This window comes from Triticum aestivum, chromosome 2A (assembly GCF_018294505.1).
Source record: "Triticum aestivum cultivar Chinese Spring chromosome 2A, IWGSC CS RefSeq v2.1, whole genome shotgun sequence".
NCBI lineage: Eukaryota > Viridiplantae > Streptophyta > Magnoliopsida > Poales > Poaceae > Triticum > Triticum aestivum.
In genome coordinates, this window is record NC_057797.1 from 327,431,062 (window position 1) to 327,458,709 (window position 27,648).

Below are 27,648 nucleotides of genomic sequence, written 5' to 3' on the forward strand. Positions count from 1 at the left end.
GGAGATGAGACATGTTCCTCTACGCCATCCTTGGTGGGGGAGACCTGTCCCATACTTCAATGCCGGGGGCTGGGCTGAGGGCTTGGCGCTGGATCATTCGTGCTACTTCCTGCCAAGCCCATGCCCTCCAAGGGCCCCGACGGCTCGACCTAATTGAGCCGTTTGGATTGGTGCACGAGGGTATCTTCCTACTCTTCTTCCCCGTCGAAGATGGCAAACAAAATCGAATCAACAAATCAGCAAGTACGCAAGACGCATAAAAGGAAATGAAAAGTGTCTGCCTTACTCTGAATCCATGAGCATGGAGCTCAGCATGAACTCCATAGGTGGCGGGGGTGCTCTGCTTCTCTTCAGAGTTTGGGGGGGGGCAGTGCTTCCCGACAACTTCAATTCCTATCGGGGAGCAGTGGGCTCCAGCAAGGACGAGCTGCGCGAGGAGCTCGAATCTGATTCGGAGCTAGAGTCGACTGCTGTGACTACCCGACGCTTGGCAGGGGGTCTTGACCTCGGAGAGGCGAGAAGAATGTCGGCGCTCCACCTTCGGCTTGTCGCTCTTGGAGGCCATCCTCTTTACCTTCCTGACGGCAGGCGTGGGAGTGGGGGCCACTATACACCGGCCAGCTATCCTCCTACGAGGGAGATAATAGAGGCAAAGGTGTCCCGTCTTTTGATGAGATGGCGGCTATCATTTTGGAGGAACTCGACTTTGATGATCCGACTACGAACGTGTGAGGACGTCGCACCTTAGCAAACACTAAACCAACTCCGATAGGTTATTGACCACGCCGAAGCACGATCAACCTGACCACGAAGGTCTATTTCCTGCAGGCAAACAAATAACAAGCAAGAAACTAAGATTGCAATCTGGATATTGCGAATATAAGAGTAAAGCTTTATTGATCAAGGTAGGGTTCTGTGATGCTTTTGTCTGGTCATTGAACACAAACAAAGTACACGAAGTTGCAGCTATGGCGAACTTTAATCTAAACAAAACCCAAAGTCTAAATGATGCCCTAAGGGCTGTATATATGGAGGAGAGAGGGGGGAATTTTGTGGACCTTGGAGGAGGGGTCCAAAACTAACCCTAACTCTTGTTTCCCCACACACACGGACTCTTAAAACAGCCTATAATCAAGTATTTTGAAATTACATGGGCCTGGCCCAAAAATAAGGTGACGCAACACCTAAGATAGTCTTTGGATGAAATTTATTAAGTGGCATCTTGTATATTTCGTCCATGGCTTCATGCACTCATTATGGTGGCTTCAAAGTCCTGGAATCATCACTTGTAACTTCGTTCTTGTTCCCCTTGCGCACGCCATCATCTCCGTGCTTGAACTTGCTCCAAGGTTCATCTTTCTTGTCCAAGCTAGGCCCTTCATTTGTAAGCAAAACAAATGTATCCAATTTAGGCAGCATCATGTTCTCATGAATATTAGAACCGTTACCAAGAAACGAAAGTACCTAGTAATTTAATTGGCGTGCGCGAGCTCTAGTAATTGGTCTAGTATGTATTTAACTGGCATACACTCAATGTTTTCCTTAGTTAACTCATGCATTTTTAAAATCAATTCAGCACGTTCTTTAGCATCAAAATTAACCTTCTCTGAAGATTGAAGAGGCAACAAATCAATAGGTGCACGAGGTAGGAAACCATACACAATTTCAAAAGGGCACATCCTAGTAGTAGAATGCAATGAATGATTATAAGCAAATTCAATATCAGGCAAGCATTCTTCCCACATTTTCTTATTATTCTTCAAAACAACCCAAAGCATAGTAGACAATGTTCTATTGACTACTTCAGTTTGTCCATTAGTTTGGGGGTGACAAGTAGTACTAAAAAGCATTTTAGTCCCCAATTTAGCCCATAAACATCTCCAAAAGTGGCTAAGAAATTTAGTATCATGATCTGAAACAATAGTATTTGGCACACCATGTGATGCGGAGCATCCCAAGATCATCCCCATGGACCAACCTACGTCTCCCACAACACCACTTGGACCAATGACAAGGGCACGGGAAAAGGCTATCGAAGATAAGGTGAACTCGCTCCTCTCCGAACTACCACTTTCTAGACATGAGACATGGCTACTACCTCAAGCGGAAAAACTATGTGTGATCTAGGTATTTAAACCCGAGGACACACAGTCCTCACTGTATTCTCCTTGAGCTAGGATCACACAGACCTCACCCAATCACTCATGGTAAGTCTTCATGTGACTTCCAAACCTTCACAGACTCTGTCACTCGGCGATCCACAAATTCCTCTTGGATGATCTAGACCATGACACCTAACCGTCTGGAGGATGCACAGTCCTCAAAGGTAACAAGCATCGGTTCCACACATGAACAATCTCTTCAGTGATGCTCAATCACTTTGGGTTTGTAGGTGTTTGGGTTTGCATTTTCCTTAGCTGATGATTTTCGCTCAAAGTCCTCGGAGGATGGGATGCTCTAAATGACAAGTGTTGGTTTCTCTCGGAGCAGCCAACCATCTAGTGGTTGTAGGGGGCAGCTATTTATAGCCTAGGGAGTAGCCGGACATGATAAGACATAAATGCCCTTCAATGATATGACCGTTAGGTGGGTAGATATTTTGGGATAGCTAGTGCGTAGCACAACAACGGTCAGAAATTTGACCTCTCAAATTCCTCAGGGCTATCATGTTCCTTACTTGTAGGCAATCCACACTGGCGAATTCCTAACTCCTCAATTAGAACAAATTCCTCAGAGACCAGAAGATCTTCGTCTCTGTTACTGAAGAAATTGACTGAACTGTATGAGATTTCCAATGGCTTCACTTGAAAGGATTGGGTAGGTGTAGGATTTTGAGATGAGCATCACTTGGAAACTTTTCCTTAGTTTTACCTCGACCCCCTTTAACAGTACGATATTTCCTATGACTCAAGAAAGAGAAAAAGAAACTACAAAAACAAAAGTTTGCATGCTTCATATTCCTCGCATGAATATAAGTCTTCAAGGTCACACCAATTTCCTCACTTTCAAAGTCTCCAATAAAACCAAAGTCTTGAGCTGAAGACATTCATTTTTAGGGGTCAACTTTCATCGTAAATATCAAACTCCTCATAGACTTATAGACCTGTGTACACTCACAATCTCATTAGTCCCTTAACATATAAATCTTCAATACACCAAAATCACTAAGGGGCACTCGATGCACTTACACCGGTGATTAGGTGTTGTTCTTACTTGAACAAACCTTCGACTTATGATTAACACCCTCGCAAACATCCGCAACTATGAGAAAAGTATTAAGAATAAATTCTAACCATAGCATTAAACTTTTGGATGCAAATCAGTCCCTTATGAAATAGCGCATAAACTAGGGTTTAAGCTTTTGTCACTCTCGCAACCCATCATCTAATAACTACTCCACAATGCATTCCCTTAGGCCCAAATATGGTGACGTGTCATGTAGTCGATGTTCACATGACACCACTAAGGGAATAACAACATACATACCATCAAAATATCGAACACATATCAAGTTCACATGATTATTTGCAACAATATTTCTCCTGTGACCTCAAGAACAAAAGTAACTACTCAAAATGATAATCATGCTCAAGATCAAAGTGGTATTAAATAGCATATTGGATCTGAACATATAATCTTCCACCAAATAAACCATATAGAATCAACTACAAGATGTGATCAACACTACAAGTCACCCACCAGTACCAATCTATAGTTTCGGTACAAAGATTGAACACAAGAGTTGAACTAGGGTTTGAGAGGAGATGGTGCTGTTGAAGATGTTGATGGAGATTGCCCTCCCCAAGATGGGAGAGTTGTTGGTGATGATGATGATGATGATTTCCCCCTCCGGGAGGGAAGTTCCCCCGGCGGAATCGCTCCACCGGAGGGCAAAAGTGCTCTTGCCCAAGTTCCGCCTCCATACGGAGGCGCTCCATCCCAAAAGTCCTCCCTTTATTTTTTTCTAGGTCAAAATGTCTTATATACCAGAAATGGGCACTAGAGGTGGGCTGGGCTAAGCACAACCCACCAGGGCGCGCCTGGGCCTGCTAGCGCGCCTAGGTGGGTTATGCCCACCTGATGGGCCCCCTCTGGTACTTATTGGCTCCAATATTTCTTATATATTCCATAAAAAATTCTCGTGAAGTTTCAGCTCATTTGGAGTTGTGCAGAATAGGTAGCCTGGCGTAGCTTCTTTAGGTCTAGATTTCTAGCTGCCGGAATTCTCCCTCTTTGTGTGAACCTTGCATATTATGAGATAAAAGGCATTAGAATTACTCCAAAAAGCATTACTATACATAAAACATTATAATAACGGTTGGTAAACATGATGCAAAATGGGTGTATCATGGAGTAACAACATAGCCAAGAAAAGATATTCGGTCGGTACAAAAGGTGCACTTCCCAACGTTACCAAACAAACATGCATCACGTAGAGAAATAAAAAAACACATAAATGTTACAAACGTTCCTCCAAAGATCTGCTATAAATCAATATATCATCAAAATAGACTACCACAAATCATCCAATGAAAGCACGTAAAACTTCATTCATTAATCTCGTGAAAGTACTAGGTGCATTAGTTAACCCAAAAGGCATGACTAACCACTCATGTAATCCAAACTTAGTTTTAAATGATGTTTTCCATTCATCCCCCAATTTCATACGAATTTGATGGTATCCATGATAACCCTCAAGTATAGGGGATTGCAACAGTTTTCGAGGGTAGAGTATTCAACCCAAATTAATTAATTCGACACAAGGGGAGCCAAAGAATATTCTCAAGTATTAGCAGTTGAGTTGTCAATTCAACCACACCTGAAAGACTTAATATCTGCAGCAAAATATTTAGTAGCAAAGTAGTATGGAAGTAACGGCAACAGTGGCAAAAGTAACAGTAGCAGTTTTGTAGCAATCGTAACAGTGGCAACGGAAAAGTAACAGAGCAAAGATCGATATGAAACAAGCTCGTAGGAAATGGATCAATGATGGATAATTATGTCAAATGGCATTCATCATGCAACGGTTATAACATAGGGTGACACAGAACTAGCTCCAATTCATCAATATAATGTAGGCATGTATTCCGAATATAGTCATACATGCTTATGGAAAGGAACTTGCATGACATCTTTTGTCCTACCCTCCCATGGCAGCGGGGTCCTATTGGAAACTAAGGGATATTAAGGCCTCCTTTTAATAGAGTACTGGACCAAAGTATTAACACTTAGTGAATACATGAACCCCTCAAACTACGGTCATCATCGGGAGTGGTCCCGACTATTGTCACTCCGGGGTTGCCGGATCATAACACGTAGTAGGTGACTATTAACTTGCAAGATAGGATCAAGAACACAAATATATTCATGGAAACATAATAGGTTCAGATCTGAAATCATGGCACTCGGGCCCTAGTGACAAGCATTAAGCATATCAAGGTCATAACAACATCAATCTTAGAACATAATGGATACTAGGGATCAAACCCTAACAAAACTAACTCAATTACATGGTAAACCTCATCCAACCCATCACGGTCCAGCAAGCCTAAGATGGGATTACTCACGCACAGCGGTGAGCATCATAAAATTGGTGATCGAGGATGGTTGATGATGATGATGGCGACAGATTCCCCTCTCCGGAGCCCCTAACGGACTCCGGATCTGCCCTCCCGAGGGAGAACAAGGCTTGGCGGTGGCTTCGTATCGTAAAACGCGATGTGTACGGTCATCCCCATGGACCCACCATCGTCTCATGAAGTGCCAAGAGGACCTATGACATGAGATAGAGCTCTAGCTCTCGAGACCGAGGTGACTTCCTTCCTTAGTGATATCACATATGATCCTCTCGAGACATGGCTACTACCTAAATCCGGAATGTTGTGCATGATCAGGTACCAAGAGGACCCTCCCGAAGATGCATGTGAAAGCGGACAAGTACCCAAGTTCACGGATGAAGAGAACCAATGGAAGGAGTCAAGAACAGCTTCCAGGCCCCGGACATCCGGTCATGATCCCGGACATCCGGCCCCTAGAGCAGTGTCCACAGCAACCGCCAAGCACCTACAGGCCCTGGACATCCGGCCCCATCCCGAACATCCGGCCCAACCCGGACATCCGGCCCGACGGCTGGAAATCCGACACCCTCTATCCAGAGAGCGTCAAGGCCAGCCCCGACCGCCCGGACATCCGGCTCAAGCCCGGACATCCGGCACCTCGTGAAGCCCTAAACATCCGTCCCGACGCCCAGACATCCGGCCTCCCCTGTCTGCGCATAGTGTAAGGGCACGAGGCCCGTGTACCCCTTCACCCACCTAGACTATATATACTTCTCCTCCTCCCTCTTTCCAGGGTTAGCGTTGTGTTAGCTCATATGTGAGATAGAGCTTCGCTCATCCATCCGGATCTACTCCTTTGTGAGGGACCGACACCTCCTCGGAGAAGATCCACTTTGATTCAAGACCCATAACGGGAAGACATCAAGACCTCCTCACAGAGAAGAACCGGTTACCCTTTGTATTGTCCCTTGTTGACTTTGGATCATGTGACCTCTATGTGTACTCGGATCTAGCATATGTGTGATCATTCTTGTTGGTTTGAGTTATTCTCTTGTGTTTCCCCTCGTGTTTCCCCTCGTGTTCTTTGTGTTCTTCACGGGATCCACTCCTTTCATGAAAGATCGGCCATATAAGGTTCCACCCTACATCATCTTGGTATCTAGAGCCATGTTGATCACGATTTCGGAGCCTCCACGTTGTGTTTTCTAGCCTTGTTTTGTTGATATTGTGCCTAATTTGAAAATTCCCCACAAAAAAGCCCCCCAATTTTTTTGTGATTTATTGGTGTGATGACGTTTTGTTGGATTTGATCCGCGGATTTCATGTGTTGCAGGTAGATCTAGCTTTCCCCCATCTTTTCCCCAATTTCCTTCCACAAAATCTCCCAAATTTTGCCCCAATTTTGCCTCTTCCATGCGGAATTCCTCAAGTTCGTCCATGGATCCAGAGCCCGGACATCCGGCCACCCCGGACATCCGGCCCTCAAGCTCGGACATCCGGCCCCTGACAGCAACACCTCCATCCACCCCCCGTTTTCTGTCCAAATTTCGCCAAATTTTGTTCCGGTGCCCACATTCACTTCCGCATAACACCAACACTTCCGCATACACCACCATTTACCACATACACCACCATCGCTTACCCATTACCAATTCCGACAATTTTGACACGTTTTACTTTGAGAATTTGAGTTGCGGTTCCGTGTCCTATTGTGTTTTGGCTATTTAGGTATGGTTCAACATCGACATCACCACCGCTCATCTTCGCCACGGACGCGTCATCAACAACAACCACTTAACCATTTTGACACCATGCCGTAAGCAAGAACGGTAACCACATCTTGGTATCGTGATATATCATTCTTGCCATTACATTGATAACCACCATAGCCCAATTTTTGCGTATCTTACCCATCGAGACTAGCCTTTGAGTATTGCTGGCAATGTCACTTATGCACATCAATGATCATACCTCCCATTGCATACATATCATATCATTGGTCCATATCTTGGTATCATCTTTTATGTCACAAAGTTGTCATCGCATACACAATTGTTGTCTTGCTTCATACTACATTAAGATAAGAGCTCAAACGAGAAAGAGCCAAACAAGCTTTTAAGCAAAAGGGAAAGATAAGCAAAGAGCTTTTAAGCAAGAACCATAGCATCACACTACATTAAGATTGTCATACTAGATCATCTTGGATCATATCATCGAAATACCATACATAGAGCATACTTGGGATAGTATCCATTGAATTTTTGCTAAGTAGGTTGTGCACAAGTCATCATATCCGCCTATTGTGCAATCGTGCTAGCGTCTCTCTAGTGTTGTGCAACAAGAGCATTTTCGTGGATTCCAAATTTTGGCTCATTCCTTGGTTGCATGACCCCATTTATCTCTTTGCATGTGTGTTTCCGTGTACCATATTTTGCTATTGGTCTACTTGTTGCATTGCAAATTTGTGAATCTTTTCCAACATTATCGAAGCTCACTAACAATTGCATCAAATTTTGTGCCACCATGCTAACCGAGCTCCACCATAAGCTTTTACTTGTGCAGGTGTGAGAAACCAACAAGAATTGGTACCAATTGTGTTATTTCCTTGTTCCACATTTGAGTGATCATTGATCCGTCTTCAACATTGGTCAAGATACATTTGGTATAATTTATTGTCTTTCTCCCACTCACATATTTCCTTGGAATGATGGATAGGCCAAGCACTTCTACCAACCCACTCTTCATCGAGCAAGAACACAACATGTCCTCCTACGTCACAAAGAACCACCTCTTTGGTGCACAACGTGCTTTGCATCAAGAGCAACAAGCAATGAGCGAACGCATCGACAACCTTGCCACTGACTTGCGACTCTTCGAGCAACGTACAAGGGACTATTTTGACAACAAGCTCGGCGACCACAAGGAAGAGAATGATGCAAGAATGGACGAGATTCATGCTTTGTTGCTCAACCGCTCTTCTTCCACTTCATCCTCCTCAAGACAGAGCTGCTCAAGTCGACACTCCGACTACACCATCTCCGACTCAAGTACACCAACATCGAATACTCTTCGACGTGCCGCGCGCCAAGATCATCAAGCATACCGCAACCCTCTACACGATAACAACTCTAAAGAGAACCGGCACCGTCAAAACCAAGCTACTTTTGCACAAGCACGAGAACACGAACGCCAACGCTAACACAAAGAGGAAGAGCGAGCATGACTACACCAAGATGCACAAGATGCCGATGCACAATGTCAAGAAGAACTATTGCGAGAAGCTCAAGCACTTGAGGCGCAATGCGCCCTTCGAGATTCAGGTCGAGCCGTAGCCACACGCAACTGACAAGCTCGTGAGCAACAAGTAGCACTTCGCGAAGAGGTTCAAGAGAGGATTTTTCAATCAAGAATGCATCGTAAAGTTCCTCAAGCTCCTCCACAAGCTCGACAAGCATCTCAAGTTCAACAAGAGCAAGAAGACAATGGAAATCATCCAAGACAAGAGCAAGTTGAGGGAGAGAATCCTCCTCGTCAAGGATGTCATCACCCTCGTCCCCAACACAATGAAGAGCAACGCTACGGCAAACACAAGTTCACCATGCCAAAGTTCAATGGAAGCAATGATCCCGAAGAGTACCTTTCATGGGCATTGAAGGTTGACAAAATCTACCGCTTGCAGAACTATGAGGAAGAGAAGAAGATCGCTACGGCATCCCTTGAGTTCCGATACTATGTCCTCATTTGGTGGGAACAAGTTATTGAGTGCCGAGCGGCAAGAGGTGAACCACCAATCACTACTTGGGCACAAATGAAGGACGTCATGAGAGCATGCTTCGTGCCTACTTACTACAACCGCGACCTCTTCAAGAAACTACAACTCCTCAAGCAAGGAACGAAGAGCATTGAAGAATACTACAAGGAAATGGATATTGCCATGATACGAGCTAATGTCACGAAAGATGATGAGCAAACTATGGCACGTTTCTTGAATGGACTCAATCATCCTATCAAGAAGATCGCCGACTTCCAACCATACTCGAACCTCATCGAGCTAGTACATCAAGCTACCAAAGCGGAACGTCAAGTTCAAGATGACTTCAAGTATGCCAAGTTCTCATCCAAGTACTATGGCTTCTCCAACACCCAAGCTTCAACGACTCCAACACCTTCTACCTCAACCAAGACATCTACAAGCAACGCCGACAAGTCGAGTTACAAGAAAACTTCAACAACCTCAAGTCATCCTCCTACAACAACCACCTTCAAGCAAAGAGCTTCATCATCATCTACCCCAACTGATGAGACCATCAAGACAAGTTCCTTCAAATGCTTCACATGCGAAGGCCGAGGCCACAAGTCCTTTGAGTGTACCAACAAGCGAACCATGATCCTCAATGACGATGGTACATACGACTCCATGAGAGAAGGAGAAATGGAAGCACTTGAGCAAGTGGCCATGCACCGGCAAGTGAACGAAGATGAAGAAGAACAAGTCTTTTGTCACGAAGATTCAAGCCCCGCCCTTGTTGTTTCCAAGGTCTTGACTCTTCAACATCAACAAGAAGAAGACCAAAGATGCCATATCTTTCATACCAAGGCCGACAACAATGGAAGGTACATCAAGGTCATCATCGATGGAGGGAGTTGTCATAACTTGGAAAGTGAAGAACTATGCTCCAAGCTCCAATTGGTCAAGATGAAGCACCCACATCCCTACAAAGTCCAATGGCTTAGTGACTCCAGCACCATCCAAGTCGAACATAGAGTGCAAGTCTCCTTCAAAATCGGAGCTTACAAAGACACTTTGGAGTGTGATGTCGTTCTAATGACCATTTTCCACCTTCTTCTTGGGTGACCATGGCAATTTGATCGAGGTGTCATCCACAACGGCCGTACGAATCACTATATCTTAAAGATGAAAGTAATGGAGTACGTACTTCGACCTATGTCTCCAAGCCAAGTGATCGCCGACAAGCAAGCCACCCATCATGGAGAGAATAGTGAGAAAGCGAACCACCAACAAGAGAGTGAGCGCCACAAGCCCAAATCGAGTGCCTCCACAATGAGCAATAAGAAGAAAATAGTCCTATTTGCCACCAAAAGTGAGATGAGAGAAGTGTGTGAGAACCCAACAAGTGTCATGCACTATGTCCTTTTGTACAAGGACGAGGCACCAAAAGCTAACACCTCTCACAATCTACCTTTAGTGTTATCTTCTCTATTACAGTAATTCCAAGATGTTTTCCCCGGCGAGCTACCTCCGGGTCTACCACCTCTACGAGGCATCGAGCACGGAATCGACCTCATCCCCGGAGCTCCCCTTCCTAACAAGGCTCCATACTGCGTCAACCCCAAGGAAACTAAGGAGATCCAACGGCAAGTACAACAACTCATCAAAAACTTTCCCGCATATGCATGCTTGTTACCAAACTTGAATTGAATGTCATTGGCTTTGAGCACATAAAAGACTTGTAGGCACATGATCCTATTTTTGCTATTCCTTATGCCAAATGTTTGACGCATACATCTTGGGAACGCTACTACATCAAGGATGATTATCTTATGAGAGCTAACAAACTTTGCATCCCCGAGTCTTCTCTTCATTTGTTACTTTTGCAAGAATCTCATCGAGGAGGACTAATGGGACACTTTGGACGCGACAAGACATTTACTACGCTCTCCAAGAACTATTATTGGCCCAAGATGTTCCGCGACGTCGACCACTTCACCAACCGATGCTCTACATGTCGCAAAGCTAAGTCTAAAGGCTCAATCCCATGGTCTCTATTTGCCTCTTCCAATTCCGAATCAACGATGGGAAGATATTAGCATGGATTTTGTGCTTGGTTTGCCTAGAACTAGAAATGAAAAGGATTCCGTGTTTTTTGTTGTGGACCAATTCTCTAAGATGGCTCATTTGATTCCTTGCAGCAAGATAGACGATGCTTCACATGTTTCCAATCTTTTTGTAGGGAAATATTACGCCTACATGGAGTACCAAAGACGATTGTCTCGGACCATGACGTCAAGTTCCTAAGCCTCTTTTGGAAAACCTTATGTGCCAAGCTCGGAATCAAGCTACTTTTCTCCATGGCATACCATCCACAAACCGACGGCCAAACGGAGGTGACCAACTGCACACTCTCTGCTCTACTTCACGTGTTAATCAAGAAGAACATCAAGGAGTGGGAGGAGTGTCTACCCATCGCTGAGTACGCCTACAACCAAGCAAGACATTCGACTACCAGCAATTCCCCCTTCGAGGTCGTCTACGATTTCAACCCGTTGTCCCCACTAGACATTCTCCCTCTACCACTACAAGAGCGCACAAACATGGACGCGAGTGCACGAGTCAACTATCTCAAGAAGATGCATGAAGATACAAGGCACACCAGTGAGATCCAAGTACAACGACTCGCGACCAAGCTCAACATCAACAAGAACCCCTTGGTATTCAACATTGGGGATCTTGTGTGGCTACACCTTCGCAAGGACCGCTTCCCCCATGAACGCAAGTCCAAACTTCTACCATGAGCGGATGGACCCTTCAAGGTGATTGAATGCTACAACAACAACGCCTACAAGATCGACATTCCACGAGACAAGTACTCCATGAGCAACATCTTCAACGTCAAAGATCTCTCTCCCTACCATGGCGATGAAGATTTCAATCCAAGGTTGGATCTTTCTGAAGAGAGGGGAGATGATGCGGAGCATCCTACGATCATCCCCATGGACTCACCATCGTCTCACGAAGTGCCAAGAGGACCTATGACACGAGCTAGAGCTAGAGCGCTTGAGACTGAGGTGACTTCCTTCCTAATGTGGAGCATCCCGAGGTCACCCTCATGGACCTACCTATGTCTCCTATGATACCACTTGGAGCAATGACAAGAGCCCGAGCAAAGGCTATCGAAGATAAGGTGAACTCGCTCCTCTCCGAACTACCACTTTCTATACATGAGACATGGCTGCTACCTCAAGCGGAAACACTATGTGTAATCAGGTACTTGGAGGAAAGTCAAGGAGTAGCTACATCCAATGGACAAGACGACGAGGTCACCAAGCGCCAAGAAGAAGAGCTGCCACTAAATCTACAGCCACCGGACGACCGGCCTGCACCAGACGTCCGGCACCTGAAGCCCCAGCCGAGCTATAGCGAGCGGACGTCCGGCCAGGACCGGACGGCCGACAACACCGCACCCAAGCCAAACCAGCGGATGTCCGATGCCACTGGACGTCCGGCAACTGGACGACCGGCAACATCCGGAAATCCGGTGCCTCCTCAACCGAGCCAGAATGAGCGGAAGTCCGGCGACTACCGGACGCTCGGACGCCCATGAGCCACCGGACGACTGTAACCCACCGGACGTCCGATACCTGTCTGCGCACAGTTCCGGGCCCGAGGCCCATGTACTTCGTCACTTCGCCCCCATTGCACTAAGACTATAAATAGACCCCCTCCTCCTCCTCCTAGTTAGGGTTAGCATTGTGTTAGCTCATATGTGAGATAGAGCTTCGCTCATCCATCTGGATCTACTCCATCGCGAGGGACCGACACCTCTTCAGAGAAGATCCACTTGGATCAAGACCCCTAACGGGAAGACCTTAAGACCTCATTTCGGAGAAGAACCAGTTACCTACGTATCATCCTTTGTTGGATTCGAATCTTGTATCTCTTTTGCGTTTGAGGATCTAGCATATGTGTGATCATTCTTGTTGGTTTTGAGTAATTCTCTTGTGTTTTCCTCCGTGTTTTCCCCTCGTGTTCTTCGTGTTCATCGCGGGATCTGCTCTTTCTTGAAAGATAGGCTGTATAGGGTTCCACTCTACATCATCATGGTATCATGAGCCACGTTGATCATGATTTCGGAGCCTCCCTGTTGTGTTTTCTAGCCTTGTTTTGTTGATTTCGTCCTAAATTCGAAAATTCCCGACAAAAATAGCCCCATTTTTTGTGATTTGTTGGTGTGATGAGGTTTTGTTGGATCTGATTCATGGATTTGCTTTGCCACGAGTGGATCTAGCTTTTCCCCATCATCCCACCTTTTCCATCCACAAAATCGCCCGGATTTGACCGATTTTGCCTCCACCTCCACGAACCCTAGCTGTTCATCCTGTGCCCAAAACCACCCAGGCACCAGACGTCCGCTAGCCACCGGACATCCGATGACCGGACGAACGCTCCACCACTGGACGTCCGGCGTTCCCTGAAGAAACTGAAAAATTCAGTTCAAGCACCACCACCTCTCCACTTCCACTTCCACATACGCAACCCAACACCACACCCGCTTTCCTCAACCACCATTATTTATTTGCTTCGCACTCCGACACAATTTTGCCACATTTTGCTTTGAGAATTTGAGTTGCGGTTCCCGTCTCCTAACGTGTTTCAGCTACTTAGGGACGATTCGACATCAACATCAACATCACCGCCGCTCCTCTTCTCCATGGATTCATCATCGACAACAACCACACCACCATTTTGACACCATACCATAAGCAAGAACGGTAACATCATCTTGGTAGCGTGATACATCATCATTATACAATCTTGCCATTGCATTGATAGCCATCATAGTCCAATTTTGCGTATCTTACCCATCGAGACTAGCCTTTGAGTATTGCCGGTAACGTCACTTGTGCACATTAGTGGTCATACTTCCCATAGCTTACATATCATATCATTGGTGCATATCTTGGTATCATCTCTTGTGTCACAAAGTTGTCATCGCATACACAATTGCTATCTTGGTTCGTGAAGCATTGCACGAGGAAAGAGCTCAAAAGAGAAAGAGTCAAACAAGATTTTAAGCAAAAGGAAAGATAAACAAATAGCTTTTAAGAAAGAACCATAGCATCATACTACATTAAGATTGTCATACTAGATCATCTTGGATCATATCATTGGAACACCATACACAGAGCATAATTGGGATAGAAGTCGTTTCATTTTTGCTTAGTAGGTTGTGCACAAGTCTTCGTATCCGCCTATTGTGCAATCGTCCTAGCGTCTCTCTAGTGTTGCGTAACAAGAGCATTTTTGCGGTTTCCACATTTTGGCTCATCCCTTGGTTGCACGACCCCATTTATCTTTCCATGTGTGAGTTCCCATGCACCATATCTTCCTATAAGTCTACTTCTTTCATTTGCGAATTTGTGATTCTTTTCCAACATTATTGAAGCTCACTAACAATTGCATCAAATTTTGTGCCACCATCCTAACCGAGCTCCACTATAAGCTTTTACTTGTGTAGCTGTGAGAAACCGACAAGAATTGGTACCAATGGTGCTATTTCCTTGTTCCACATTTGAGTGATCATTGATCCGTCTTCAACATCGGTCAAGGTACATTTGTTATAAGTTCTTCTCTTTCTCCCACTCACATATTTCCTTGGAATGATGGATAGGCCAAGTACTTCTACCCACCAACTCTTCATCGAGCAAGACGACGACATATCCTCCTACGTCACAAAGAGCCACCTCTTTGGTGCACAACATGCTTTGCATCAAGAGCAACAAGCAATGAGCGAACGCAGCGACAACCTCGCCACCGACTTGCGACTCTCCGAGCAATGTACAAGAGACTATTTCGACAACAAGCCCGACGACCACAAACAAGAGAATTACACAAGAATGGACGAGATTCGTGATTTGTTGCTCAAACGCTCTTCTTCCACTTCGTCCTCCTCAAGACGGAGCCGCTCAAGTCAACACTCTGACTACACCATCTCCGACTCAAGTACACCGACATAGAATACTCTTCGACATGCTGCTCGCCAAGATCGTCAAGCAAATCGCAACCCTCTACACGACAAAGACTCTCAAGAAGAGGAAGAGCGAGAGCGTCTACACCAAGATGCACAAGATGCCAACGCACAACATCAAGAACAACAATTGCGAGAAGCTCAAGCACTTGAGGCGCAAACGTGCCCTCCGAGATTCAAGTCGAGACATAGCCACGCGCAACCGGCAAAATCTTGAGCATCAATAAGCACTTCGCGAAGTTCTAGAGAGGAACTATCAAGCTCGAGTGCATCATCAAGTTCCACGACCTCCTCGCCAAGAACCCCAAGTTCACCAAGAGCAAGAAGACAATGGAAATCCTCCACGACAAGATCAAGTTGAGGGAGACGATCATCCTTGTCAAGGACGTCATCATCCTCGACCCCAACACAATGAAGAGCAACGCTACGGCAAGCTAAAGTTCACCATGCCCAAGTTCAATGGAAGCAATGATCCCGAAGAGTACCTTTCATGGGCATTGAAGGTTGACAAAATCTTCTGCTTGCATAACTATGAGGAAGAGAAGAAGATCGCGATGGCATCCCTTGAGTTCCAAGACTATGTCCTCATTTGGTGGGAACAAGTCATTGAGCGACGTGCGGCAAGAGGTGAACCACCCATCACTACTTGGGCGCAAATGAAGGATGTCATGAGCGCATGCTTCGTGCCAACATACTACAACCGCGACCTCTTCAAGAAACTCCAACTGCTCAAGCAAGGAACCAAGAGCATTAAAGAATACTATAAGGAAATAGAGATTGCCATGATACGAGCTAATGCCACGGAAGATGATGAACAAACTATGACACGTTTCTTGAATGGACTCAACCATCCTATCAAGAAGATCACCAACTTCCAACCATACTCGAACCTCATCAAGCTAGTGCATAAAGCTACCAAGGTGGAACATCAAGTGCAAGATGACTTCTAATATGCCAAGTTCTCATCCAAGTCTCAACACCCAAGCTTGAACGACTCCAACACCTTCTACCACAACAAAGCCATCTACAAGCAACGCCGACAAGTCAAGTTACAAGAAAACTTTGACAACCTCAAGTCATTCTCCTACTACAAGAAACTTCAAGCCGAGAGCTTCACCATCCTCTACCCCAAACTGATGAGACCGTCAAGACAAGTTGCTTCAAATGCTTTACATGCGGTGGCCAAGTCCACAAGTCTTTCGAGTGCACAAACAAGCGCACCATGATCCTCAACGATGACGGTACCTATGACTCCATGAGTGAAGGAGAAATGGAAGCCCTTAAGCAAGTGGCCATGAACCAGCAAGTGAACGAAGATGAAGAAGATCAAGTCTTCTATGATGAAGATTCAAGCCCTGCTCTAGTTGTGATGTAGGGTGGAATCCTAGATTCCCGATCTTTCACGAAAGGAGTGGATCCCGTGATGAATAGTAGGGGAAACACGAGGGAAAACATGATAGAGACACTAAAACCAACAAGAACGATCACACATATGCTAGATCCTCGGACAAAAAAGAGATACAAGATCCATAATTAACTAGGGATGATACAAGTAGCACGATCTTCTCCGTGAGGAGGCCTAGATGTTCTTCCTGTGAAGGGGTCTTGAATCCGCTTGGGGGATCTTCTCCGAGGAGGCGCGATCTCCGAGGAGAAGGTATTCAAGTGGATGAGCAAAGCTCTCACACAAAATGAGCCAATACTTTACTAACCCTAGCTAGGAGGAGGGAGAGGTCTATTTATAGTGGTAGTACAAAAGGGGTAAAGTGAAGGGGTACATGGGCCTCAGCCAGCAACTAGACATAGCCAGGGGCCAGATGTCCGGTGGGCGTCGGACGTCCGGAGGCTCGGGACGGTCCGGACTTCCATAGATCTAAAGACTTTCGTACGTAGGGGTCCGGTCGTTCGGTCGCCGGTCATCCGATCTTCCTCGGACTTCCACAATTTCCGCTCGGATGGGGTTGCGCTGGTCGTCCGGAGATGGTCGATCGTCCGTGGCCTGGGAGTCGTCGGACATGCGGTCCTGGTTGGACATCCGACTGCTCTAGTTTCCTTTGGCCAGATTTCCTTGGACTCGACGCTTGGTGTCCTCGCCGTCTCGTCCGATGGACGTAGCTGCTCCATGGCTCTCCTCCAAGTACCTAATCACACATAGTGTTTCCTCTTGAGGTAGCAGCCATGTCTCATGCATAGAAATTGGTAGTTCAAAAAGGAGCTAGTTCACCTTATCTTCGATAGCCTTCGCTCGTGCTCTTGTCATTGGTCCAAGTGGTGTCATGGGTGACGTAGGTAGGTCCATGGGGATGACCTTGGGATGCTCCGCATCATCTCCCCTCCCTTGGGAAAGATCCGACCTTGGATCGAATTCTTCATCACCAAGGTAGGGTGAGAGATCCTTGACGTTGAAGATGTCACTCACGTTGTACTTGTCGCATGGGAGGTCGATCTTGTAAGCATTGTTGTTGTAGCGTGCATGCACCTTGAAGGGTCCATCCGCTCGTGATAGAAGTTTGGACTTGCATTCATTGGGGAAGCGGTCCTTGCGAAGGTGTAGCCACACAAGATCTACGATGTTGAATATCATGGGTTGCTTGTTGACGTTGATCTTGGTCGCGAGTCGTTGTACTTGGCACTCGATGGTCTGCCTTGTGTCTTCATGTATCTTCTTGAGATAGTTCACTTGGGCACTCGCGTCCATATTGATGCGCTCTTGTAGTGGTAGAGGAAGAACGTCCAATGGGGACAACGGGTTGAATCCGTAGACGACCTCAAAGGGTGACTTTCTTGTAGTCGAGTGTCTTGCTCGATTGTAGGCATACTCGGCGATAGGTAGACACTCCTCCCACTCCTTGATGTTCTTCTCGATGAGCACGCGAAGTAGAGCTGGGAGTGTGTGGTTGGTGACCTTCGTTTGGCCATCGGTTTAAGGATGGTAAGCCATGGAGAAGAGTAGCTTGATTCCGATCTTGGCACATAGCGTCTTCCAAAAGTAACTCAAGAACTTGACGTCGCGGTCCGAGACAATCGTCTTTGGCACTCCATGTAGGCGTAGATTTCCCTACAGAAGAGATCGGCAACATGTGAAGCATCGTCTATCTTGTTGCAAGGAATGAAATGAGCCATTTTGGAGAATCGGTCCACAACAATAAACACGGAATCCTTTGCATTTCTAGTTCTAGGCAAACCAAGCACAAAATCCATGCTAATATCTTCCCATGGTTGGTACGGTATTGGACGAGGCATATAGAGACCATGGGATTGAGCTTTAGACTTAGCATTGTGACATGTAGAGCATCAGTTGGTGAAGCAGTTGACATCGCGGAACATCTTGGGCCAAAAATAGTTCTTGGAAAGCGTAGCAAAAGTCTTGTCGCATTCAAAATGTCCCATTAGTCCTCCTCCATGAGATTCTCGCAAAAGCAACAAACGAAGAGAAGACTCGGGGATGCGTAGTTTGTTAGCTCTCATATTATGACCCTATTTTATGTAATAGCGTTCCCAAGATGTATGCGTCAAACATTTGGCATAAGGAATATCAAAAGTAGGATCAAGCGCATACAAGTCTTTTATGTGCTCAAAGCCAATGACATCCAACTCAAGTTGAGTAACAAGCACGCATATGCGGGAAAGAGCGTCCGCCACAACATTTTCCTTACCTTTAATGTACTTGACGATATAAGGAAAAGACTCAATGAATTCACTCCATTTAGCAAGACACTGATTCAACTTAGTTTGACCCTTAAGGTATTTAAGCGTTCATGACCGGTATGAATGATAAATTCTTGAGGGCGACGATAATGTTCCCATTCATGCCAAACTCGCACTAAAGCATATAAATCTTTGTCATAGATGGGGTAATTGAGTTGCGCTCCGGAAAGTTTCTCACTAAAGTAAGCTATAGGGCGCTTCTCTTTCATAACACACCTCCTATGCCATTACCACTAGCATCGCAATGAATCTCAAAGGGTAGCTCATCAGGGAAAACATCTTGGAATTCCTGACAACACTAAAGATAGAGTGTGAGAGGTGTTAGCTTTTGGTGCCTTGTCCTTGCACAAAAGGACATATTGTAGGCCATTTGATGGATTCTCACACAATTCTCTTATCTCACTTTTGGTGGCAAATAGAACTAAGTTCTTCTTTTTGCTCATCATGGAGGCACTCGATTTGGGCTTGTGGCGCTCACTCTCTTTTTGGTGGTTCACTCTCTCACTATTCTCTCCATGATGGTTGGCTTGCTTGTCGATGATCACTTGGCTTGGAGACATAGGGTGAAGTACGTACTCCTTTCCTTTCATCTTGAAGATATAGTGATTCGTTCAGCTATTGTGGATGACACCTCTATCAAATTGTCATGGTCATCCGAGAAGAAGGTGTCAAACGGTCATTGGAATGAAATCGCACTCCAAAATGTCTTCATAAGCTCCGATTTTGAAGGAGACTTGCACTCTATGCTTGACTTGGATGGTGCCGGAGTCGCTTAGCCCTTGAACTTTGTAGGGGTGTGGGTGCTTCGTCTTGGAAAAGTGGATCTTGGAGCAAAGTTCTTCACTTGCTAAGTTATGGCAACTCCCTCCATCGATGATGACCTTGACGGACCTTCCATTGATGCCGACCTTTGTATGAAAGATATGGCATCTTTGGTATTCTTCTTGTTGATGTTGAAGAGTCAAGACCTTGGAGACAACGAGAGCGGGGCTTGAATCTTCATCACAAAAGACTTGATCCTCTTGATCTTCATTCACTTGCCGTTGCATGGCCACTTGCTCAAGTGCTTCCATTCAATAAACGTGCCATAGTTTTCTCATCGTCTTCCGTGACATTGGCTCGTATCATTGTGATAGAGGCAAAGGTGTCCCGTCTTTCGATGAGATGATGGATATCGCTTTGGTGGAAGTCGACTTTGACGATCCGACTACGAACGTGCGAGGACGTCGCGCCTTAGAAATCGCTAAACCAACTCCGAGAGGTTATTGACCACGCCGGAGCACGATCAACCTGACCACGAGGGTCTGTTTCCTGTGAGCAAACGAAGAACAAGCAAGAAACTAAGATTGCAATCTGGATATTGCGAATATAAGATGAAAGCTTTATTGATCAAGGTGGGGTTCTGTGACGCCTTTGTCTGGTCGTTGAACACAAATGAAGTACGCGAAGTTGCAGCTATGGCGAACTTTTAATCTAAACAAAACCCAAAGTCTAAACGGTGCCCTAAGGGCTGTATATATGGAGGAAGAGAGGGGGAATTTCGTGGCCCTTGGTGGAGGGGTCCGAAATCAACCCTATCTCTTGTTTCCCCACACATACGGACTCTAAAAATAGCCTATACTTATGTATTTCGAAATTACATGGGCCTGGCCCAATAAAAAGGTGACGCAGCACCTATAATAGCCTCGGGACGAAATTTATGAAGTGGCATCTTGTATATTTCGTCCAAGGCTTCATGCACCCATTATGGTGGCTTCAAAGTCCTGAAATCATCACTTGTAACTCCGTTCTTGTTCCCCTTGCGCATGCCATCATCTCCATGCTTGTTCTTGCTCCACTGTTCATCCTTCTCCAAGCTAGGCCCTTCATTTGTAAGCAAAACAAATGTATCCAATTTAGGCAGCATCATATTCTCATGAACATTAGAATCATTACCAAGAAACGAAAGTACCTGATAATTTAATTGGCGTGCGCGAGCTCTAGTAATTGGTCCCGTATATGTAGCAGTAGGGGCTGTGGGTGTAACAATGGTATTGATATCCTCATTATCCTCCCCTTGTTGAAATGAAGTCGTCCTCGACGGAAGCTCATCTTCCTCACCCAAATAAGGCTTCAAATCTGCAATGTTAAAAGTGGGACTAACCCCAAAATCTGCAGGCAGCTCAAGTTTATATGCATTATCATTTATTTTCTCTAACACCTTAAAGGGACCATCAGCACGTGGCATTAGCTTTGATTTGCGCAAATCAGGAAATCTATCCTTACGCAAATGTAACCAAACAAGATCTCCAGGTGCAAACACAACATGTTTTCTACCCTTATCTCCAGCAAGTTTATATTTAGCATTCATACGCTCAATGTTTTCCTTAGTTAACTCATGCATTTTTAAAATCAATTCAGCATTGTTTAGCATCAAAATTAACCTTCTCCAAAGATAGAAGAGGCAACAAATCAATAGGTGCAGGAGGTAGGAAACCATACACAACTTCAAAAGGGCACATCTTAGTAGTAGAATGCAATGAACGATTATAAGCAAATTCAATATGAGGCAAGCATTCCTCCCACATTTTCTTATTATTCTTCAAAACAGCCCTAAGCATAGTAGACAACGTTCTATTGACTACTTCAGTTTGTCCATCAGTTTGGGGGTGACAAGTAGTACTAAAAAGCAGTTTAGTCCCCAACTTAGCCCATAAACATCTCCAAAAGTGGCTAAGAAATTTAGTATCACGATCTGAAACAATAGTATTTGGCACACCATGCAAGCGAATAATTTCACGAAAGAACAAATCAGCAACATTAACAGCATCATCGCTTTTATGACATGGTATAAAGTGTGCCATTTTCGAGAATCTATCCACGACAACAAATATGCTATCCCTCCCCTTCTTTGTTCGAGGTAAACCTAAAACGAAGTCCATAGATATATCCTCCCAAGGAACACTAGGTACAGGCAAAGGCATATATAAACCATGAGGATTGAGTCGTGACTTAGCTTTTTGACATGTAGTGCATCGAGCAATAAAATGCTCAACATCCCGTCTCATCTTTGGCCAAAAGAAATGTGTAGCAAGTACGTCCTCCGTCTTCTTCACGCCAAAGTGTCCCATTAATCCTCCTCCATGCGCCTCCTGCAACAACAAAAGACGAACGGAGCTAGCTGGAATGCATAGCTTGTTAGCACGAAACACAAATCCATCGTTAACGACAAACTTGTTCCACATTCTTCCTTCTTTACAATTCTGCATTACATCTTTAAAATCAGCATCATGCACATATTGATCTTTGATGGTCTCCAAACCAAATATTTTGAAGTCAAGTTGTGAAAGCATAGTATAGCGACGAGACAATGCATCAGCAATAACATTTTCTTTTCCCTTCTTGTGTTTAATGACATAAGGGAAAGTCTCAATGAATTCAACCCATTTAGCATGTCTACGATTCAGTTTAGCTTGAATTTCAATATGTTTCAAACATTCATGATCAGAATGTATAACAAATTCTTTGGGCCATAAATAATGTTGCCATGTTTCTAAAGTCCGAACAAGAGCATATAATTCTTTATCATAAGTAGAATAATTCAGACTAGGCCCACTCAATTTTTCAGAAAAGTATGCAATGGGTTTGCCATCTTGTAATAACACACCTCCTAATCCAATTCCACTAGCATCACATTCAAGCTCAAAAGTCTTATTAAAATCAGGAAGTTGGAGTAAAGGAGCATGTGTCAACTTATCTTTCAATACCGAGAAGGCTTCTTCCTGTGCGGTACCCCAAAGAAAAGGCACATCTTTCTTTGTAAGCTCATTGAGAGGTGCAGTAATGGTGCTGAAATCTCTCACAAAACGCCTATAGAATCCAGCGAGGCCAAGAAAACTCCTCACTTGTGTGACCGTTTTGGGCTGCGGCCAACTCTCAATAGCTTCAATCTTGGCTTTATCAACTTCAATTCCCTGTGGAGTAACAACATAGCCAAGAAAAGATACTCGGTCGGTGCAAAAGGTGCACTTCCCAAGGTTACCAAACAAACGTGCATCACGTAGAGCAATAAAAACAGCACGTAAATGTTCCAAATGTTCTTCCAAAGATCTGCTATAAATCAGTATATCATCAAAATAGACTACCACAAATCGTCCAATGAAAGCACGTAAAACTTCGTTCATTAGTCTCATGAAAGTACTAGGCGCATTAGTTAACCCAAAAGGCATGACTAACCACTCATATAATCCAAACTTAGTTTTAAATGCTGTTTTCCATTCATCCCCCAATTTCATACGAATTTGATGGTATCCACTACGCAAATCAACTTTGGAGAATATTGTAGAGCCACTCAATTCATCAAGCATATCATCTAGCCTAGGAATAGGATGACGATAATGAATAGTAATATTATTAATGCCTCTACAATCAACACACATACGCGATGTACCATCCTTTTTCGGCACCAGAATAATAGGAACAGCACAAGGACTAAGGGATTCGCGTATATAACCTTTGTCGAGAAGCTCTTGTACTTTACGCATAATCTCCTTCGTCTCCTCTGGATTGGTACGGTATGGCACACGGTTTGGCAGTGAAGCACCGGGAATTAAGTCAATCTAATGCTCAATCCCTCGAATAGGTGGTAATCCCGGTGGCACGTCTTGTGGAAAGACGTCAGCGAACTCCTGCAAAATGTTAGTGATAGCAGGAGGCAAAGAGGAAGGCACGTCCTCGAATGAAAATAATGCCTCTTTGCACACAAAAGCATAGCAAACAGATTTGCTGAAATCTAGCTCATCAATATCAGATTTGGTGGCAAATAAACATGCACTTTTCAATTTAATTTCAGAAGCAACACTAGATGGTTTATTATTAGGCTTCATTTGTTGCTCAAATTCTTTTGCCACAATTTGATTTTCACTCTTATTCTTCTCTTGTTTTGCTTTATTAGTTCTATTAATATCATCTTTCAAAATAGAATCAGGAGTCATAGGAAGCAAAGTAATATTTTTATCCTTATGAACAAGAGTATACTGATTGTTTCTACCATGGTGTACAGAATTTTTATCAAATTGCCATGGTCTACCAAGTAATAAGGAACATGCTTGCATAGGTACCACATCACAATCAACATAATCAGCATATGTAGATATACTAAAATGCACACGAACAGTACGTGTTACCTTAACCTTGCCGCTGTTGTTGAACCATTGGATGTAGTAAGGATGTGGATGTGGTCTTGTGGTGAGAGAAAGCTTCTCCACCATCTCCATGCTAGCCAAGTTGTTGAAGCTCCCTCCATCTATGATGACGTGCACAGAACGTTCTTTCACAACTCCCTTGGTATGGAACAAATTGTGCCTCTGATTTTTCTCAGCTTGTGTGACCTGCACACTCAAAACACGTTGAGCAACTAAACATTCATACCTGTCAGCGTCTTCAGGAGCCATGTATTGCGTCTCATGATCAGAATCATCTCCACCATGTTCTTCACGTGTAATAAGAGCCAAAGTCTCCTCATCATAGTCACTAGCGGACTCATATCCACCATCTGCGGTAGCAATCATCACACGCGGAGATTTGCATTCGCTCGCATAATGACCTCCTCCCTTACAATGACGACAAATAATATCACTTGTGTGCCCTGTTGATGCCATGGAGGAAGAAGAACTCTGTGCAGGCCCAGCAGGTGCGCTCTTGGCAGATAATGGTGGTTGTGCCTGTTTTCTTGTATCACGACTGGAGGAGGCACGTGATTGAGGTGCTGGTGCAGTTGAAGTAGAAGATGCACGCGGTGTCCATGATGAAGGTCGGCTTGCAGAAAAGTTAGTTCGCGCCAATGCTTGTCGATCCTGCACTTCACGTTCAGCTTTACAAGCAAGATGGAATAAACGAGTGATATTAGTATACTCCTTATAGTCTAGAATGGTCTGAATCTCTCTATTTAATCCACCCAGAAAACGTGCAAGCATAGCTTCATTCTCCTCAACAATACCACATCTAATCATGCCAGTTTATAATTCCTGATAATATTCTTCTACAGAATTTTTTCCTTGTCTTAAGCGCTGTAATTTTTGAAGCAATTCACGTTGATAATATGGTGGAACCCAACGAGTACGCATAGCAGTTTTCAAAGCAGCCCAAGTAGTTGGAATAGGATATAATCTACAATGTTCAGACCACCATACACATGCAAAACTAGTGAAAGCACAAACAGCAGCAGCAACTCGTCTCTCCTCAGGATATTGTAAACATGTAAATCGTTATTCAGTTTCTAACTCCCAAGTAAGATATATATCAGGAACATATCTACCCTCAAATGGTGGAATATTCAATTTCAGTTTAGGAATATGGACATCATCTCGTACCTGAGGTGGTGGTGCAGGCCTACCATTATGAATATATACCTGAGGTCGACCTGGTGGTGGTGGTGCAGGTGGCTGCACGTAGTGCTGATTTTGATCAACCTCATCCTCATAATCTCCCACATAATCATCCTCCTCCGCATCGGCAGCAGGAGCCACAGAAGTATCAACAGCAGCGCCAACAGTTTGGCCAAACGCAAGAGGAACACGGCTCGCTCGGCGAAGGTCTGTTTCGCGACGTGGAGGTAGTCGTTGTTGTTGTTGTTGGAGAGGTGCGTTAGGTGCAGCGGGTGGTGGTGGTGGAAGACGCGCGAACAATTCATTAAACTTGTTATCGAGCTTTGTTTCGAACATCTTATCCATGCCATCTATCTTCTCCATGGTCATCCGAGAAGAAGGTGTCAAACGGTCATTGGAATGAAATCGCACTCCAAAATGTCTTCGTAAGCTCCGATTTTGAAGGAGACTTGCACTCTATGCTTGACTTGGATGGTGCCGGAGTCGCTTAGCCCTTGAACTTTGTAGGGGTGTGGGTGCTTCGTCTTGGAAAAGTGGATCTTGGAGCAAAGTTCTTCACTTGCTAAGTTATGGCAACTCCCTCCATCGATGATGACCTTGACGGACCTTCCATTGATGCCGACCTTTGTATGAAAGATATGGCATCTTTGGTATTCTTCTTGTTGATGTTGAAGAGTCAAGACCTTGGAGACAACGAGAGCGGGGCTTGAATCTTCATCACAAAAGACTTGATCCTCTTGATCTTCATTCACTTGCCGTTGCATGGCCACTTGCTCAAGTGCTTCCATTCAATAAACGTGCCATAGTTTTCTCATCGTCTTCCGTGACATTGGCTCGTATCATTGTGATAGAGGCAAAGGTGTCCCGTCTTTTGATGAGATGATGGATATCGCTTTGGTGGAAGTCGACTTTGATGATCCGACTACGAACGTGCGAGGACGTCGCGCCTTAGCAATCGCTAAACCAACTCTGAGAGGTTATTGACCACGCCGGAGCACGATCAACCTGACCACAAGGGTCTGTTTCCTGCGAGCAAACGAAGAACAAGCAAGAAACTAAGATTGCAATCTGGATAGTGCGAATATAAGATGAAAGCTTTATTGATCAAGGTGGGGTTCTGTGACGCCTTTGTCTGGTCGTTGAACACAAACGAAGTACGCGAAGTTGCAGCTATGGCGAACTTTTAATCTAAACAAAACCCAAAGTCTAAACGGTGCCCTAAGGGCTGTATATATGGAGGAAGAGAGGGGGAATTTCGTGGCCCTTGGTGGAGGGGTCCGAAATCAACCCTATCTCTTGTTTCCCCACACATACAGACTCTAAAAATAGCCTATACTTATGTATTTCGAAATTACATGGGCCTGGCCCAATAAAAAGGTGACGCAGCACCTATAATAGCCTCGGGACGAAATTTATGAAGTGGCATCTTGTATATTTCGTCCAAGGCTTCATGCACCCATTATGGTGGCTTCAAAGTCCTGAAATCATCACTTGTAACTCCGTTCTTGTTCCCCTTGCGCATGCCATCATCTCCATGCTTGTTCTTGCTCCACTGTTCATCCTTCTCCAAGCTAGGCCCTTCATTTGTAAGCAAAACAAATGTATCCAATTTAGGCAGCATCATATTCTCATGAACATTAGAATCATTACCAAGAAACGAAAGTACCTGATAATTTAATTGGCGTGCGCGAGCTCTAGTAATTGGTCCCGTATATGTAGCAGTAGGGGCTGTGGGTGTAACAATGGTATTGATGTCCTCATCATCCTCCCCTTGTTGAAATGAAGTCGTCCTCGACGGAAGCTCATCTTCCTCACCCAAATAAGGCTTCAAATCTGCAATGTTAAAAGTGGGACTAACCCCAAAATCTGCAGGCAGCTCAAGTTTATATGCATTATCATTTATTTTCTCTAACACCTTAAAGGGACCATCAGCACGTGGCATTAGCTTTGATTTGCGCAAATCAGGAAATCTATCCTTACGCAAATGTAACCAAACAAGATCTCCAGGTGCAAACACAACATGTTTTCTACCCTTATCTCCAGCAAGTTTATATTTAGCATTCATACGCTCAATGTTTTCCTTAGTTAACTCATGCATTTTTAAAATCAATTCATCATTGTTTAGCATCAAAATTAACCTTCTCCGAAGATAGAAGAGGCAACAAATCAATAGGTGCACGAGGTAGGAAACCATACGCAACTTCAAAAGGGCACATCTTAGTAGTAGAATGCAATGAACGATTATAAGCA